The sequence below is a fragment of the Zalophus californianus genome, chromosome 6, assembly GCF_009762305.2.
Source record: "Zalophus californianus isolate mZalCal1 chromosome 6, mZalCal1.pri.v2, whole genome shotgun sequence".
Taxonomy (NCBI): domain Eukaryota; kingdom Metazoa; phylum Chordata; class Mammalia; order Carnivora; family Otariidae; genus Zalophus; species Zalophus californianus.
Genome location: NC_045600.1, coordinates 45,288,370 through 45,304,096, shown reverse-complemented (window position 1 = coordinate 45,304,096; position 15,727 = coordinate 45,288,370). Strand labels below are relative to the sequence as shown.

Sequence of the window (15,727 nt, the reverse complement as noted above, 5' to 3'; positions counted from 1 at the left end):
TTTATTGTCTGGATTCTCCCATCAGAGTATAAGCTTTAGGAAAGAATGACTTTTTTATGCCATCACTGAATAGGCACTCAATGAATATTTGTAGAATGAATGAAAGAAAGAGAACTATATTTCCCACCAATAATTTTCTTTTTTTTTTTTTTTTTTTAATTTTTTATTGTTATGTTAATCACCATATATTACATCATTAGTTTTTGGTGCAGTGTTCCATGATTCATTCTTTGTTCATAACACCCAGTGCTCCATGCAGAACGTGCCCTCCTCAATACCCATCACCAGGCTAACCCATCCCCCCACCCCCCTCCCCTCTAGAACCCTCAGTTTGTTTTTCAGAGTCCATCATCTCTCATGGTTCGTTTCCCCCTCTGACATACTCCCCTTTTCTTCCTCTCCTGTTATCTTCTTTTTCTTTTTTCTTAAAATATGTTGCGTTATTTGTTTCAGAAGTACAGATCTGTGATTCAACAGTCTTGCACAATTCACAGCGCTCACCGTAGCACATACCCTCCCCAATGTCTATCACCCAGCCACCCCATCCCTCCCACCCCCAACCACTCCAGTAACACTCAGTTTCTTTCCTGAGATTAAGAATTCCTCATATCAGTGAGGTCATGTGATACATGTCTTTCTCTGATTGACTTATTTCACTCAGCATAACACCCTCCAGTTCCATCCACGTCGTTGCAAATGGCAAGATCTCATTCCTTTTGATGGCTGCATAATATTCCATTGTGTATATATACCACATCTTCTTTATCCATTCATCTGTCGATGGGCATCTTGGCTCTTTCCACAGTTTGGCTATGGTGGACATTGCTGCTATAAACATTGGGGTACACGTACCCCTTCGGGTCCCTACATTTGTATCTTTGTCCCAGCAATAATTTTCTAAGTGTCATATTTCCAATTAGAAATTTATTGCAGTCAGACACCATATCTTGCTCATTTCTGTGTCTTATACTGTTGTACCAGGCATCCAATAAGCATTGTTGAGTGAATGAATAATTGTAGTGTAGAGGAAATACCACAGACTTTAGAGAAAGGGAGCTAGGCTCAAATTCTGGCTTGGCCTTGGATTCATCATGTGACTTAAGCTAAGTTATTAAGTCTTCCTGAGTCATAACTTCTTCACAAAGAGATAAAATTTTGATTTTCACATGGTTATTCCAAGGGTTATATGAGATAACATATTTAAATTCATAATGTAGGGACTTCACCATATTAGGAACTCAATATATTGACGTTGATGTTCCTCATCCTGACCAATACTAACCAATCCTAACCTCTTCTTTCCTCTTCATTATATTTATTTTCCACTTCACAGATTCTTTAAAATCAATGGAAGGTACTAATCCAAGCTTTGGTAACTGAGCTCCTCACTGCTCCAGTTTCCTGCAGCCTAGATTAATAGAAATCCTAGATTTATCCCAAAGACTCAAGTAAAGAGAATAAATGACCACAATTCACACTTTGGAGGAGCTTAAAAAAAAAAAAAGCTAGAATATATTCAGAATCCACCTACTACCACCTCTACCTTTATCTCTCCCCTAGATTAATGCAACTGGTTTCCTTGTTTTTGCCACTGTGCTAACTCCACTCTAACGACAATGCGCTTCTTGCTGTTCCTGGAGCATATTATCATGCATAGTCCATCCCTAGGACCTTTGCACATGCTATTTCCTCTGAATGGAATGCTCTTTCCTAAAGTATTTGTAACATTCACACTCTCACTTCAGATATTTGCTCAAAAACATCACCCTTACAAAAAGGTCTTCCTTGGACCCCTTTTTGTCAATTTCAGTGCTTCCATCCTAGGAAAACACATGACTTTTCCCTACTTTATTATTTTTTCCATAACATCATGTCATCGTTGGACAAACTATGTCACCCCAGATTAGAACATAAGCTCCATGAGGATGGGGATTTTTGCTTGTTTTGTTTTCCCCCTTACTCCCAGTGCCTGGCACATAGTAGGTGATTTAAAAATGTTTCCTACATGAGTTGATGAATGAATAAATGAATGAAAAAGGGAAGAGAGGTGGATGGGAGTGGCCTGGGTGTCCAGGTGGGAATGTGAATTGGAAGGAAGAGGGGCAGATTTAGAATCCAACATCTGCTTTTGTGTCCTCAGGCTTGGCTGGCTCAGAGGTGGCTCAGCTCCTGTCACCTGGCCCACTGACAGCTGACACCATAACAAAGCAATGTTCTGGAATGAGTCAGGTTCTGGAATGCTAGAAGGCCTCCACATGTCAGGATGACCTTAAAAGAGGGGATCCATTGTCCCTTGTTACAGATTCTCCCCAAGTGATTAACTCAAGGCCAAAGACCCTGGGTATTGTCCCCAGCTCTCAAGGAACAGATATGAAAAATGGTGGGTTTCAAGAAACATCTCACTGGTAAAGCAGGGTTGACTTCTTTGTTTTCTGTCTTTCTGGATTATGCTTTGCTGGCTTGAAGGAGGCAATTGGCTGTGTAGGTTAAAAATGTTCCTTTAAGTGTCTACTATATGTCAGAGAGAGAAGAAAATAATTAATTAAGCAAAGTAGAACTTGGAAGGTGATTTGACTGTAGTTAGTGATCAACTTTAACCTTAGTGTTTTCATTATGCTCAGGAAGCACACTTCTCTGGGTCACTTTGTCTTGTGGTGGCTCACTCCTCTTACCTAACCCCAACGGATATGGGCAGTTGGCTTACATCAGTATTGTTGGGCTGCTTCCTTCCTTTGGAGAGTGGGCTGGACTCTGCTCTCAGAGGTGCCTCTGGGGGTGAGAAAGATGAATCAGATTGCAAGCAAAACCAGAGAGAGAGATGGGGTGGAGTTGGGGAAGAGTCAATTCCTAATTTAAACTGACCTTCCCTTACCCTGAAAGAAAGTCTTGTGTGGTTTTTTGGAGTGAGTAGCAGCTAAATCCCCCCTGAAATTTTAGGCCCCATTGGGCAGTCTCTCCCTCTCTGGGCCCAGCCTCTGCTAGAAACCTCCTTCTTGGTTCAGCTCTCATTGAATGGACACTAGGAACACTACCTCCCACTATTGATCCCCCAGCCCAAGGAGTGGTGGCATCTTCCTGCTTTTGCTTATCTTGGGGGAGTCTTGCCATTCTTTGTTTGGATTTTCAGCTATTCCATCATCTATGTAACCAGTTCTTTGTACTTTTATTTGAAAGATACAAAATGGGTTTTGTTTTCTTGACTGCACTCTTGCTGGTCTGCTCAGTTCAAACTCTTTTTAAATTTTGTAAAGACAGGACTACTTGTCACATTGTTTTTGAGTTTTTAAAAAATGTAGAAAGCTGAAAATATTTACTTCGATCTATCTATCTATCATCTATCTATCTATCATCTATCTATCTATCATCTATCTATCTATCTATCTATCTATCTATCTATCTATCTATCTATCTACTTTTACCATCATGTCTTTTTAAAAAATATTTTTATACCACTCACTGGGTTTCCTGAATATGGGCACTGGGACATTGATTTTCTGTTGTAGGTTGAAAAACTGCTCTAGTAGTTTTGTGAATGGTTTTGTACTTAATTTCCCACTGTATCATCAAATGTCTGCTGCCAACCAGAGATACAGGTTTTTAAAATTGCACTTAACTTCTCTGAGCATCAATTTCTTCATTTATAGAAAAAGAAAGTTGTATTTGACGGGTCATTTAAAAACTTTAGCCTCAAAACTCATTTTTAAAGTATAATCTGAACCTGAACTTCAACATATAAAGTAGGAAATCCTAAGCTTACCTCCCTGACCTCAAGAAGACCTCACCTTGTCTCTTACAGCAGGCCTGAGTTACCATTACTCAACCCTGGAGTATAAAGTGATTGAATAAAGAGTGGTCAGATTCTGCTCTGACCACTTTTGATTTTATGCTTCCTGAAGGAGTCTAGTGATTTTATTTTTCAGTTTTAAAGCTAAGATATAAAAAAATGAACACTTTTAAGTCTGATTTTTACCTACCTTAGTTAATATACTTATCTCATCTTAATGAAAACATTTTTTAGCCCAATTTTACTTATCTTTGCTTATCTTACTCTGAAGGAGAAAAACCCATGTTTCCTTGGAAAAGCTAAGGTCTTGTTGGAAAAAAGTGCCAATAGAAAAGTCTCGAATTAAAAGAAATAAAATTAGATCTGCACTCCTAAGAGGATATTCAAATTTCCTAAATGCAATATCCCACAGACATAGTCAGGGCCTGCCTGACTCCCTAGCCCTCGCACTCCTCCTCATGCTAAGACAACATCTTAGCCTTACTCTGCTCTCTCTTAGACTCTGGATAAATCCTATCCTGGGTGGGACTTTCAGGGGCTCTAGCTCAATACTCCCATGTCTTTTTTTTTTTTTTAAGATTTTATTTATTTATTTGACAGAGAGGGACACAGTGAGAGAGGGAACACAAGCAGGGGGAGTGGGAGAGGGAGAAGCAGGCTTCCCACAGAGCAGGGAGCCCGATGTGGGGCTCGATCTCAGGACCCTGGGATCATGACCTGAGCCGAAGGCAGACGCTTAACGACTGAGCCGCCCAGGCGCCCCAATACTCCTATGTCTTAAACTCAAGTCATTGTTGCTGGAACTCTGCCTTTGGCTTTGCTCCCGGTTTAGTATGTCCCAGACACCAAGCTCCCCTTAAGCTCAATATTGAAGAAAAATCCACCTGTTTCCCTGTGCCTGGTTTCCAGTCCTGATTACCTGCTGAGAGTCCCAGCCCCACCAGGGCTGCTTTCCAATTCCTCCCAGGACTGGGCACTGCTTCCTGCTCAAAGCCCTCTTTAATGCTGATTACTTTCAATCAGAATCTTAAAATATGTCCCATTTCAGGACATTGCTGTGCACCATACACCTGCCAGGGCACCCTGTTAGATCTTACTGACAAGGCCCCCTCATGGACTTCTTTCTTAAAGAAATCAGTTGTCTGTTATCCTTTTGGGTACCCTGAATATTCTGCCAGTCTGGGCTCCCTCTCAGTCCCCAAAGGTGATCTGTTTTTTCATTACCTTTCCTGGATCTAGATCCTATCCCATTATGGTTGCTATAGTTCTACCTCAGTTAAGCTTTCCATGCCTAATCTGGGTCAGAAGCTAATACTGGTTACAGAAGACCTTTTGCCTATCACAAAATGCAAATCCTTTCTGGTTCCACATAATCTCTTTCCACATTATCATGCTTCTGTTGAGCACATAATTATTGAATGCTAGGTGCTAGAGTACATGGAGAATAATGAATAAGTGGCCTTTGGGAACTCATAATCTAGTGTGGAAGAGATTTTAAACAAATAATTTTAATGCATTATGATGACGATGTAAGTTGCTCTCAGAGCACAGAATAAAGAAGTACAAATACTGAGGGGTGACAGTAGAGGTGGGGGAAGAGATAATTTCAGGGACCCTGGAGCTGAGCCTTTAAGGATTAATAGAAGCTCATCACTGGTGGATACCAGGGAGGAAAATCCAAGCAGAGACATCAAGCCATGTTTGAGGAAGGTTGAGTTAATGGGTATGGCTGTAGCACCAAAGAAATGAAGGTGAAAAGTTACAAGATGAAGGCCAAGGGGTTTAGGCTATATTGTTCAGCAACTGAAGCTAGAGGGGAGTCTGAAGTAGGAGATTATCACAATTGGATTTGCATTTTAGGAAGAATCTTTGGAGGAGGTATTGATTGGAAGGAGGTGAGACTGAAGGTAAGAAGACCAGTAGAGAGGCTTTAGTACAATAGTTGAAGCAAGAAATGATAAGAGCTTCAACTAAGACAGTATCAGTGAGATGGACTGGAGTGAAAGTGTTTATGAAGTAGAATAGACAGGATCGATGATCAGTTGGAAAGAGCGGTGGTGAAGAAGAGGGAGCTGCTGAGGTTAACTCTCAGAAACCTGGGAGCTATGGAGGGTAACTCTTGAGTTTGTACTTTGAGAGTTGGCTAAGAATGCGGATAGCTTTCCCTAAGATGGGGACAGCAAGGGGAGGTAATGTTGGACATGTTATGTGAGAAGTGTCTGGAGGATGCCAAGTAGAGATGTTCCACAGGCAGTCCACAGTCTGAAAATCACATCCAGCTCAAGGAAGACTTCTTGGTTTCAGATTAATTTGGAAACCATAAATATATACAGGATGACCATAAATTCTGAAAACATAGATAATAATATTTTGTCATGTATTATAATATAGTATCAATAAATCATTTCTTATGTATTCACCTATGCTTCCAGACTTTATGACCATCCTGTAGAAATTTGTTAGAGCCAGATAGAATACGGATTAGCCAGATAGAATATATAATGTAAGAAGAGAAAGGGATTAGACCTGGAGTCCTGGGAACAATATTTATGGGGCAAAGGAGACTGAGAAGAAACAGAGAGGAGGTGAGATTTAAAGCACTGAGAAAGCCCAAGAGGAGAGTGCTACTTCACTGAGATGGAAGGGAAAGTGGTGAGATGAGTAAGAATGTGCAGATGTCAGCCCAACTCACCATCAAACTCCTTTAAACAATTTCCCCCAGTGGCCAAAAGTATTACTTTCTCTAGAACAGTGGTTCTTAACTTTTATAGGGTAACGTGTTCTTTGAGAATCTGATGGAGGCCACGGACCCTCTTCCACTCATGAGTAGCAGGAATGGAATGCAGTGTAAGAGGGTTACAGATCTTCTGAAGCCCAACACCCAGGAATCTCACGTTAAGACTCCTGGTATTTTGTAAACCTGCTTTTAAATACTCACAGGGACGGTCTTAGTTTCCCTGCATTTTGGGGAAAAAGTGGTTTATTTCCTTCTGAGAAAGCAGAAGAAAAAGAATAAATGTTTTGCAGTAGCATTACATCATTAAGCTTATCAAAACCCAAATGATTTTTTTTCTCCCATTAGAGGGAATGTTTTCTTTCTTTCTTTTATCCCTGTTATCTCTTTCTAAACAGCTTAAAAATTTTTCTTAGCTGAAATTGACGTTAGCTTTATTTGCATAGTTGTTGATTGTTGTTACCATAAATTGCTTCAGCTTATAAGTCTCAGCCACAGAGTTTTTCAGAAAATTTTAAAATCATATTCCTTCTAGAGAACATTTGGAATCATACTTTCAGCAGATATAATGCAGTTTCCTTAAATTGCTACTTTTCATTCGATACTGTGATCATATCTTCTTTTAAATATTCCTTCATTCCGGCTTCCTTGACACCTTGCCTTCCCTCTCTGTATCTGTCCTCTTTGTAATTGTTTTTACATTTGTTTTTAATGTAATTAAACATTTAATTTACAATTTACAATAGTTTTTACATTCTCTCTGTTGACTTATTTGCACAGATGAGGGCATCTTTGAAGGCTCTGTTCTTAATTCCTTGCTTTTGTTTATTTTTTACCCACTCCTTTTCATTCAGTGAAAGAAGTATTTATTGAGTGTGGACTATGTTTAGTGCACTTATTCTCATAATTGCAAAAATCCTCTCTTTCCGAAGATTTATGCTTCCAAATTGTGCCTCTAGCTCTGACATGATACAATGACATAATTCCCATGGCTGCCACCATGTCACTTTGAGGTCTCCCAGCTCTGCTTCCCCTTGTAACTGGCTTTCTTACAATTTGATTTTTCCATGCCAACCAGCAGCCTCGTCAAATTTCAGCTTCTCAGCCTAGAACTTTGGAATGTTTTCCATCTTTGATCATACCGAAAGTAAAAAACAAAATAAGACTACAAATCCTCTGACAAAATGCTGCTGAAAACTCTGCAATCCTGTTAAGTTCACAAAATATAATATTGTTTTCAAACTTATTGATCTTTATGCTACCTTGTAATTTTTCGTGATTCTTCTCTTTCATTATTTTCTTTTTTCTTTCTTTTCTTCTTTCTTCTTTTTTGAATCTTGTATTTTAGATTCTTCTGTGTCATTATGCTGTGTTGTAGGGTCTCACATTGCTCTCCCTTATGTGCTTTTGTACATTACATGCTTTTGCACATACCATATATGGGGACTATGTCCAATAGATGTCAATCGTCCTATTATTTTGCATGTATTTCACATGTTGATAATTTAATATCAGACATTGAAATCCTCCCTCCATTCAATATCCAGATTTTTTTTAAATCCAACTATTCTGGATATCATCTGGTTAAACTTGGAAAATTTCAGATGGGAAAATGGAAAAGGTCAGTGATATCTAGCTGTAGACTTCCTTGTCTTGTCCTAAATTTTAGTTTTTATGTCAACTCAATTTTTCTTGCTCCTTGGTTTTATGATTCTTACTCTTGGATCATGGCAAAGTTGACATCAGAATCATAATCTGGACCTTTCACACCACACTGAGATATACTGACAGAAGGCATATACACTATGAATGTCCTATTTAGCATATTATGAATTTGAAATCCTAAGAAGGGCAACTTTATGAAAGGTGACAAATGGGGTAGCGGTGAGTCTGGGTCTATCACTTAGTTTGGCTTTTCACTGAAACTTTTTTTTCCATGAGGGTATTTATCATAATAGACATATGTTTTTAATGTATCAATCAGGAGGGTGTGTGGTCTTGCTTATTCTTGATTAAAAAGCCTATGTCAAATAAAAATTATTTCAAAGTTCCCATAATAATTGGAGCAATAAGATGGTAAGGGGTAATTAAAGGATGTGGCTTTCTTTCAGAAACAAAATGAATCTGGTGACCACATGTACTCTCCTCCTCTTCCTTAATGAGTGTGATGAAAGATGTCAGGGTAAGAAACTATGGCAATTGGAGATACACCAACTTCATGCTAACATGTCAGATGCAAGTCCAGATTCCCACATTGACTACGATCAAGATTTTGCACCTGGTAACACTGTTGCTAACCAGCAATGTGCACATTTCATACTGTGATGATGCCTAACCATTGTGGCATTGGTAGTGCAGATGTCGGTACCCTCCCCCCAACAAACTCCCCCACCCCCACACATCTTTTAAATGGGAAATCTAGTTGCTAGCTCTTCCCATTTTGAACTCTTGGACTACAAACCATAAATTACCCAGGTTATTGCTCATGAATTATGGCCATTTAAGGACTTTCTATTTCAGCTGGTTTGACTTGGAAAACTCAGACCACTGAGAATGGGAAATTATCCTGGGGACAAACTGTTTTTACTACACACAGGGCTGTTTTCTTCTTTGTGCAAGAATCTTGTTGAGTATATTGGCCAGCATGGAAAAAAAATTCCAATCCTTTTGGTCAGTACTGAACGATTTGACCCCAAGTCTTTGTGTCTTTTGAGAGTTGTCCAATGGGTCCATCATAGCACATTAAACATCTGCTTTTCTGTTCTATTTTATGCTTTATTGGTCAATTCCCATTAGTTTAAATAGTTCCTCTGCCTTTAATAGGACTGTCTATGTGGATTAATAGTCATGAACACAGTGATATGGTGATAAGGACCATCTTCTATTTAGAATTTGGCTAATTTCAATTGTACTTGAAAAATGTGCTCTGAGACCTACTTTAAGGGAAAAAATAAGAAAGAATGTGATAATCTACCTATTATCTTACTCACTGAGAAAATTAGATATGTAAATAAAAAAGTAACTCAAGAAAAATATGTCATGTTCTATGTGTGGTATAGGAAGTAAATGCTATGAGAACAGCAAGAGTAGGTTATAAGCAGTAAGTTTGTATTCTTCCTGAGATCTTTACAGGAAAGGTTGATGGAAAACTGCCACTGCATAAGTGGGGAAAGAATTAGGGGAACCTTAGCTTCCTCTTTAGAATAGAACACTTTGCCTCTAACTAGTTGCTTATGAGGCTACTCAACTACCATGCTTCTGGTTAATTATTCTGCTAATTGGCTAGAACACACTTTTAACTAGGTTTTAACATTTATTTAATCTAAGAAACTTTAAAAATCACCCAAGCAGTCACTGAGACCAGCATATGCTTTTATTTGAGATGTTTCAAGATTAATTATCTGACTCATGAGAGAATAAATATGAGTATTTTTAGTGGGAATTAAGGACTGTGTTCTAAGACTTTAGATGTTGCCTCTTTCATAAATCATGCCTCATTGTACTATTTTGAGTAGAAAACATCTTGATTCTTCTCTTAGATGTGTGAAGATGAAGGACGAATGGTCATGCTGTTGGAGTGGGAAAGTAGATGTAGCTCAGACTCCAATTTTAGATCTTGGTATGAATTCATGTGTTGTTGGACGAGTTACTTAAACTCTTAAAAAAATACTTTATTTTGGGGAGCCTGGGTGGGTCAGTTGGTTAAGCCTCTGACTCTTGGTTTCAGCTCAGGTCATGATCTCAGGGTCATGGGATAGAGCCCCACCTTGGGCTCCGCTTTCCCAGGGGAGTCTACTTGTCTCTCTCCCTCCCCCTCTGCACCTCCCTCTACTCTCTTCTGTATGCATGCTCATGTGTGCGCATTCTCTCTCTCTCCTCTCAAATCAATAAATAAAGTCTTTAAAAAGATTTTGTTTTATTTTTTGAAAAAGATTTTATTTATTGACTTGGGAGAGAGAGTGAGAACCCAAACTGGGGGAGGGGCAGAGGGAGAGAACTTCAAGCAGACTACACAATGAGCATGGGGACCCCCTCGTGGGGGTCCATCTCAAGACCCTGAGATCATGACCTGAGCCAAAATCAAGAGTTGGCTGCTCAACCAACTGAGCCACCCAGGCACCTTGAGTTACTTAAACTCTTTTTTTTTTTTAAGATTTTATTTATTTGACAGAGAGAGAGAGAGACAGAGAGGGAACACAAGCAGGGGGAGTGGGAGAGGGAGAAGCAGTCTTCCCATGGAGCAGGGAGCCTGATATGGGGCTCGATCCCAGGACCCCAGGATCACGACCCGAGCTGAAGGCAGACGCTTAATGACTGAACCACCCAGGCACCCCAAGTTACTTAAACTCTTAAATTCAGTTTTCCCATTGGTAGAGATAATGTATTACTTTGCAGAGATTAAAATATTAATGTATATTATTGTTTGGAAAATAGGAGATGCTCCAAGAACTGTAGCTATTATTATAACAGCAACAATAACAATAATAAGTAACACAGAGTGCTCACTATGTTTTAGGTGCTGTTCTAAGACTTTTACATGTGTTATCTCATTTAATCCTTACAACAATGTTATAGGATACCCACTAACTCCATTTTATAAATAAGGCATAAAGACTTTAAAATATCTTTCCTCTGAGTTATTTGTCCCATAGTGAAGCATAGTATCAAAGACACAATGCTATACTTACTCCAAAGATTTGCTTTGGAAGCAGTGTAATGAAACATTTTAGAAAATAGCACCTATAAACAGGAATTGGAAACTCAAGAAAATTCTCAGTTCTTTCCTTTTGCTCAGTTAATCAATTTTCAATACATGCCCATTGAGAAGGCTGGTATTTTAACATTTGTGGACGTGATTCAACCTCAATTGCAATATTCCATTGGTGAACTTTTTCTACAAAGTAAACTATTTGTCTTTGTAAAAACCTAACAATACTGGGAACTAATTGTTACTAAAGAATTTGTTTAGAATTTTGAGGAGAGACAAATAGGGTGACTATTGACTGGTATTACAATTTGAAAATGATTTTAGATTTTTATGCTCATTATTATACACAAATGACATTTAAACTTCTGGGCCAGTGCTCTTATCTGCTTCTTTTGTTACTTAAAAAAATATAAAATAAAACAAGACAAAACAAAGCAACCTGGTTGAGCAGTGAAATCATAAGATCATTAAGTAGTTGCATTTTGTTTGTTTGTTTTTGTTTTGTTTTCTGTTGAAAGAACAGAATTAAAAACACATTTAAAAGTCAGGCCATTCTGCATTTGGCAAGGAGCTACTTTAATTAGGTAATTATCACAGTTTCTTTCTGTTCTTCAGAATCAATTTATAGCCTGAAGCATTTAAAATTTCTTACCATAAAATTTAGGTAGGTTCTATTTTTGGGAAGAGTTTGAGAAGGATTGGTAATAATTCTTCTTTAAATGTTTGGTAGAATTCACCAGTGAAGTGAAGTCATCTGGTCCTGGACTTTTGTTTGCCGGGAGGTTTTTGATTACTGATTCAATCTTCTTGCTAATAATCCCTTTGCTTGGGAAAGTTAAGACAACAATTCCATTTATAATTGTATCAAAAAGAATAAAATACCCAGGAATAAATTTAACAAAGGAATAAAAGACCTATATATTGAAAACTATAAGATATTAATGAAAGAAATTGAAGAAGACACAAATAAATGGAAAGATATCCCATGCTCATGGATTGGAAGAATTAATAGTTATTAAATGTATTAAAATGTCCATACTACCCAAAGCAATCTACAGATTCAATGCAGTCCCTATCAAAACTCCAATGACATTTTTCACAGAAATAGAACAAACTATACTAAATTTGTATTGAACCATAAAAGATCCTGATAGCCAAAGCAATCTTGAGAAAGAACAAAGCTGGGGTTATCATGCTCCCTGATTTCAAAATATATTACAAATCTATAGTAATTAAGACAGTACGGTACTGGCACAAAAACAGATAAGTAGATCAATGGAACAAAATAGATAGCCTGGAAATAAACCCATGCATATATAGTCAATTATTTTGACAAAGGAGCCAAGAATATACAATGAAGAAAAGATGGTCACTTTAATAAATGGTGTTGGGAAAATTAGACAGCCACACGCAAACGAATGAAACTGGACCACTACCTTACATCACACACAAATGGATTAAAGATGTGAACATAGACCTGAAACCATAAAACTCTTGAAAAAAAAAAAAAACATAGTTAGTAAGCTACTTGACATGGGTCATGATTTGCAAATCATATATCTGATAGGAGGCTAACATCCAGAGTATATAAAGAACTCACACAACTGAATAGCAGAAAAACAAGCAATCTAATTCAAAATGGGCAGGTCTGAATAGACATTTTTCCAAAGAAGACATACAAACAGCCAAAAGATGCTCAACATCATTAATCATATATGTATGGTGGAATATTATGCAGCCATAAAGAAGAATAAAATCTTGCCATTTGTGATACTATTGTTGGAACTTGAGGGCATTATACTAAATGAATTAAGTCAGACACAGAAAGACAAATACTGTGTGATCTCTCTTACATGTGGAATCTAAAACAAAATAAAACCAAGCTCATAGGGCGCCTGGGTGGCTCAGTTGGTTAAGCGACTGACTTCGGCTCGGGTCATGATCCTGGAGTCCCGGGATCGAGTCCCGCATCAGGCTCCCTGCTCAGCGGGGAGTCTGCTTCTCCCTCTGACCCTCTTCCCTCTCGTGCTATCTCTCATTCTCTCTCTCTCAAAAAAAAAAAAAAAAAACGAAGCTCATAAAAACAAAACAAAACAAAATATTTAAAAGACCATTCTACATTTGGCAAGGAGCTACTTTAATTAGGTAATGATCACAGTTTCTTCTTGTTCTTCAGAATCAATTTACAGCCCAAAACATTTAAAATTTCTTACCATAAAATTTAGATAGGTTACTATAACTTCTACAGTTTTATAGTAACTAAGCACAAAAGTATTATGAGAAGATAACAGAAAAGGATAATGACAGCCCAAAGAAGAGATTTGTCTAAAAATCTACTGACAAGTTAGGTATACTTTCATAAAATTCATTGGTAATTGTAGTGAGTTTTTATTATTAATAATAATGTGCACATTTTTAACACCTAAGCAATTTAAAAGTCTCACTGGAAGTGAAGAGAATGAAAGGTTTGATCTAATATTTCCTGAACAGTCTGGGTAATATAACCATGGAAACTAATATTGTATTACAATAATGTTAATAAACTAAGTTAACAAAATAATTTGTTTCTGATATGTAGGGTACTAATGATAGTTTGTAATATTTGGTCCTTCATTTCCTTGCTTTGACAGATCAGAAGTTTAATGATCTTAAATGGGTTATTTCATTTGTAATTTGGGGGATTTTAAGAACCCCTTGTTACATTGTTTCTTGGGAATTGGAAGGCTAGGCTGAGAGAACTCATCTGTCTTGTTAATTACAAATGTACTGAGACTGGAAGAAGGGTTGCAGAGGCCAACTCCTTGAAGAAGGATCTATCATACCAATGTTGTGCTGACATTTCAGCTAATGAATTTTACTGCAGAAGAAAAGGCTCAGGTAGTATGATCTTGACTTTTTTGAGGGGAACCCTCTCGATTCCACAAAAGCTTGTGTGAGTCTAATGTAAATGCTCTTGCCACTCATAAATTTTTGAAGAAAAAAAGAACAGCCATACACTAGATTATTATCTGAACTTAAATACGTAATAGACAAGTTCTGTATATCTATATGCAGGCAAGATCTACTTACTTATCTCACTACTCTCAGATTTTATGTTTCAAATTATTCAAAGTTTTTTTTTTTTTTTAAGTAATCTCTATGCCCAACATGGGGCTTGAATTCATGACCCTGAGATCAAGAGTCGCATGTTCTACCAACTGAACCAGCCAGGTGCCCCCAAATTAGTCAGGGTTTTTAATTTTATTTTTAAACCAGCTTTAGTGAGGTATAATCACATAGAGTGAAATTCCTCCTTTTTAGGTATACAGTTCAGTGAGTTTTGACAAATGAATACAGTTGTGTAACCACCACCACAATGAAGATACAGAACATTTCTATCACCCCATTAAGTTCCCTAATACCCCTTTGTAGTCAATCTCCTCCTCCTACCCCCAGACCTTAGCAACTGCTGATTTTATCTCTCTTCCTATAGGTTTCCCTTTTCCAAAATAAATCTTACATAAATAAAATTTTGCAATGTGGGAGGCTTTTTCGTTTTCATCATGAAAGCTAATACCGTCCCTGCTCCTTCTGCCTGTGTTATGCTCATATTCATTTTTTTGACTCTTTTTGTTTTGGGTGCTAAGAGAGCACAGGAAAGGCAATGAAAAAGAGATTAAAAACAAAAAGGATTGTTATATGGGAGTTAAGACTGATATCAATATGAGAAATGAGTAAATGAAACAAATTTCCACCTGTTGATCTGAAGTATAATCTGGAGCAACTTTAAATTCTGGAAGGGCTAGTGACTTGATGAAAACTATGAGAGGATGACTGTCCTTCCAGCACCACACACAGGGTTTCAGGGCATAGACGTCTGTGGAGATGTGTGAAGATGTGCAGCACTTATGTGGCCACTGCTGTTTCCCTCTCCCTCTGTAGACATGAACAATCAGTCAGGACTCTGATCCCAGGTAGAGCCTCAGATCCTTCTCAAGGCAACATTCTTGAACTTAGAATTTGTTGATCAGGATTGACAAAAGAGATGAAACCTATTGCCATTTCAGGTGCTTATGTTTAAGTACATAACTGTTATTAATGAAGCCTCATTGGGTGAGGTTTTTATTTTTTATTTTATTATTATTTTTTGCAGATCTTAGAGACACTGAGGTTGTTTTTTTTTAATTTTTATTTATTTATTTGACAGAGAGAGACACAGCGAGAGAGGGAACACAAGAAGGGGGAGTGGGAGAGGGAGAAGCAGACTCCCCGTGGAGCAGGGAGCCCGATGAGGGGCTTGATCCCAGGACCCTGGGACCATGACCTGAGCCGAAGGCAGACGCTTAATGACTGAGCCACCCAGGTGCCCCGAGATACTGAGGTTTTTGAATTTATTTGGTAGCAAGATCCTGAGCAGGATCTTAGTAGAGACCAAGCTTTCCAAGGGTGTTATTTGAAGTATAACATTATTTCCCCAAATATTTTACAAACTTTGCAAACTTAGAGGATAAATTTAGCAAAT

The 15,727-nt window shown here is 38.0% G+C and overlaps 1 long non-coding RNA gene across 1 annotated transcript in view; it reads left to right on the top strand.

Moving 5' to 3' along the window:
• The first annotated feature begins 2,257 nt into the window (after nt 1–2,257).
• The window catches only part of LOC113910577, a 33,847-nt gene continuing 20,377 nt past the window's right edge, over nt 2,258–15,727 (top strand). The window contains exons 1-2 of the long non-coding RNA XR_003516096.1: nt 2,258–2,380; nt 8,630–8,700. This is a non-coding gene — a long non-coding RNA (uncharacterized LOC113910577). The remainder of the gene's footprint in view (nt 2,381–8,629; nt 8,701–15,727) is intronic.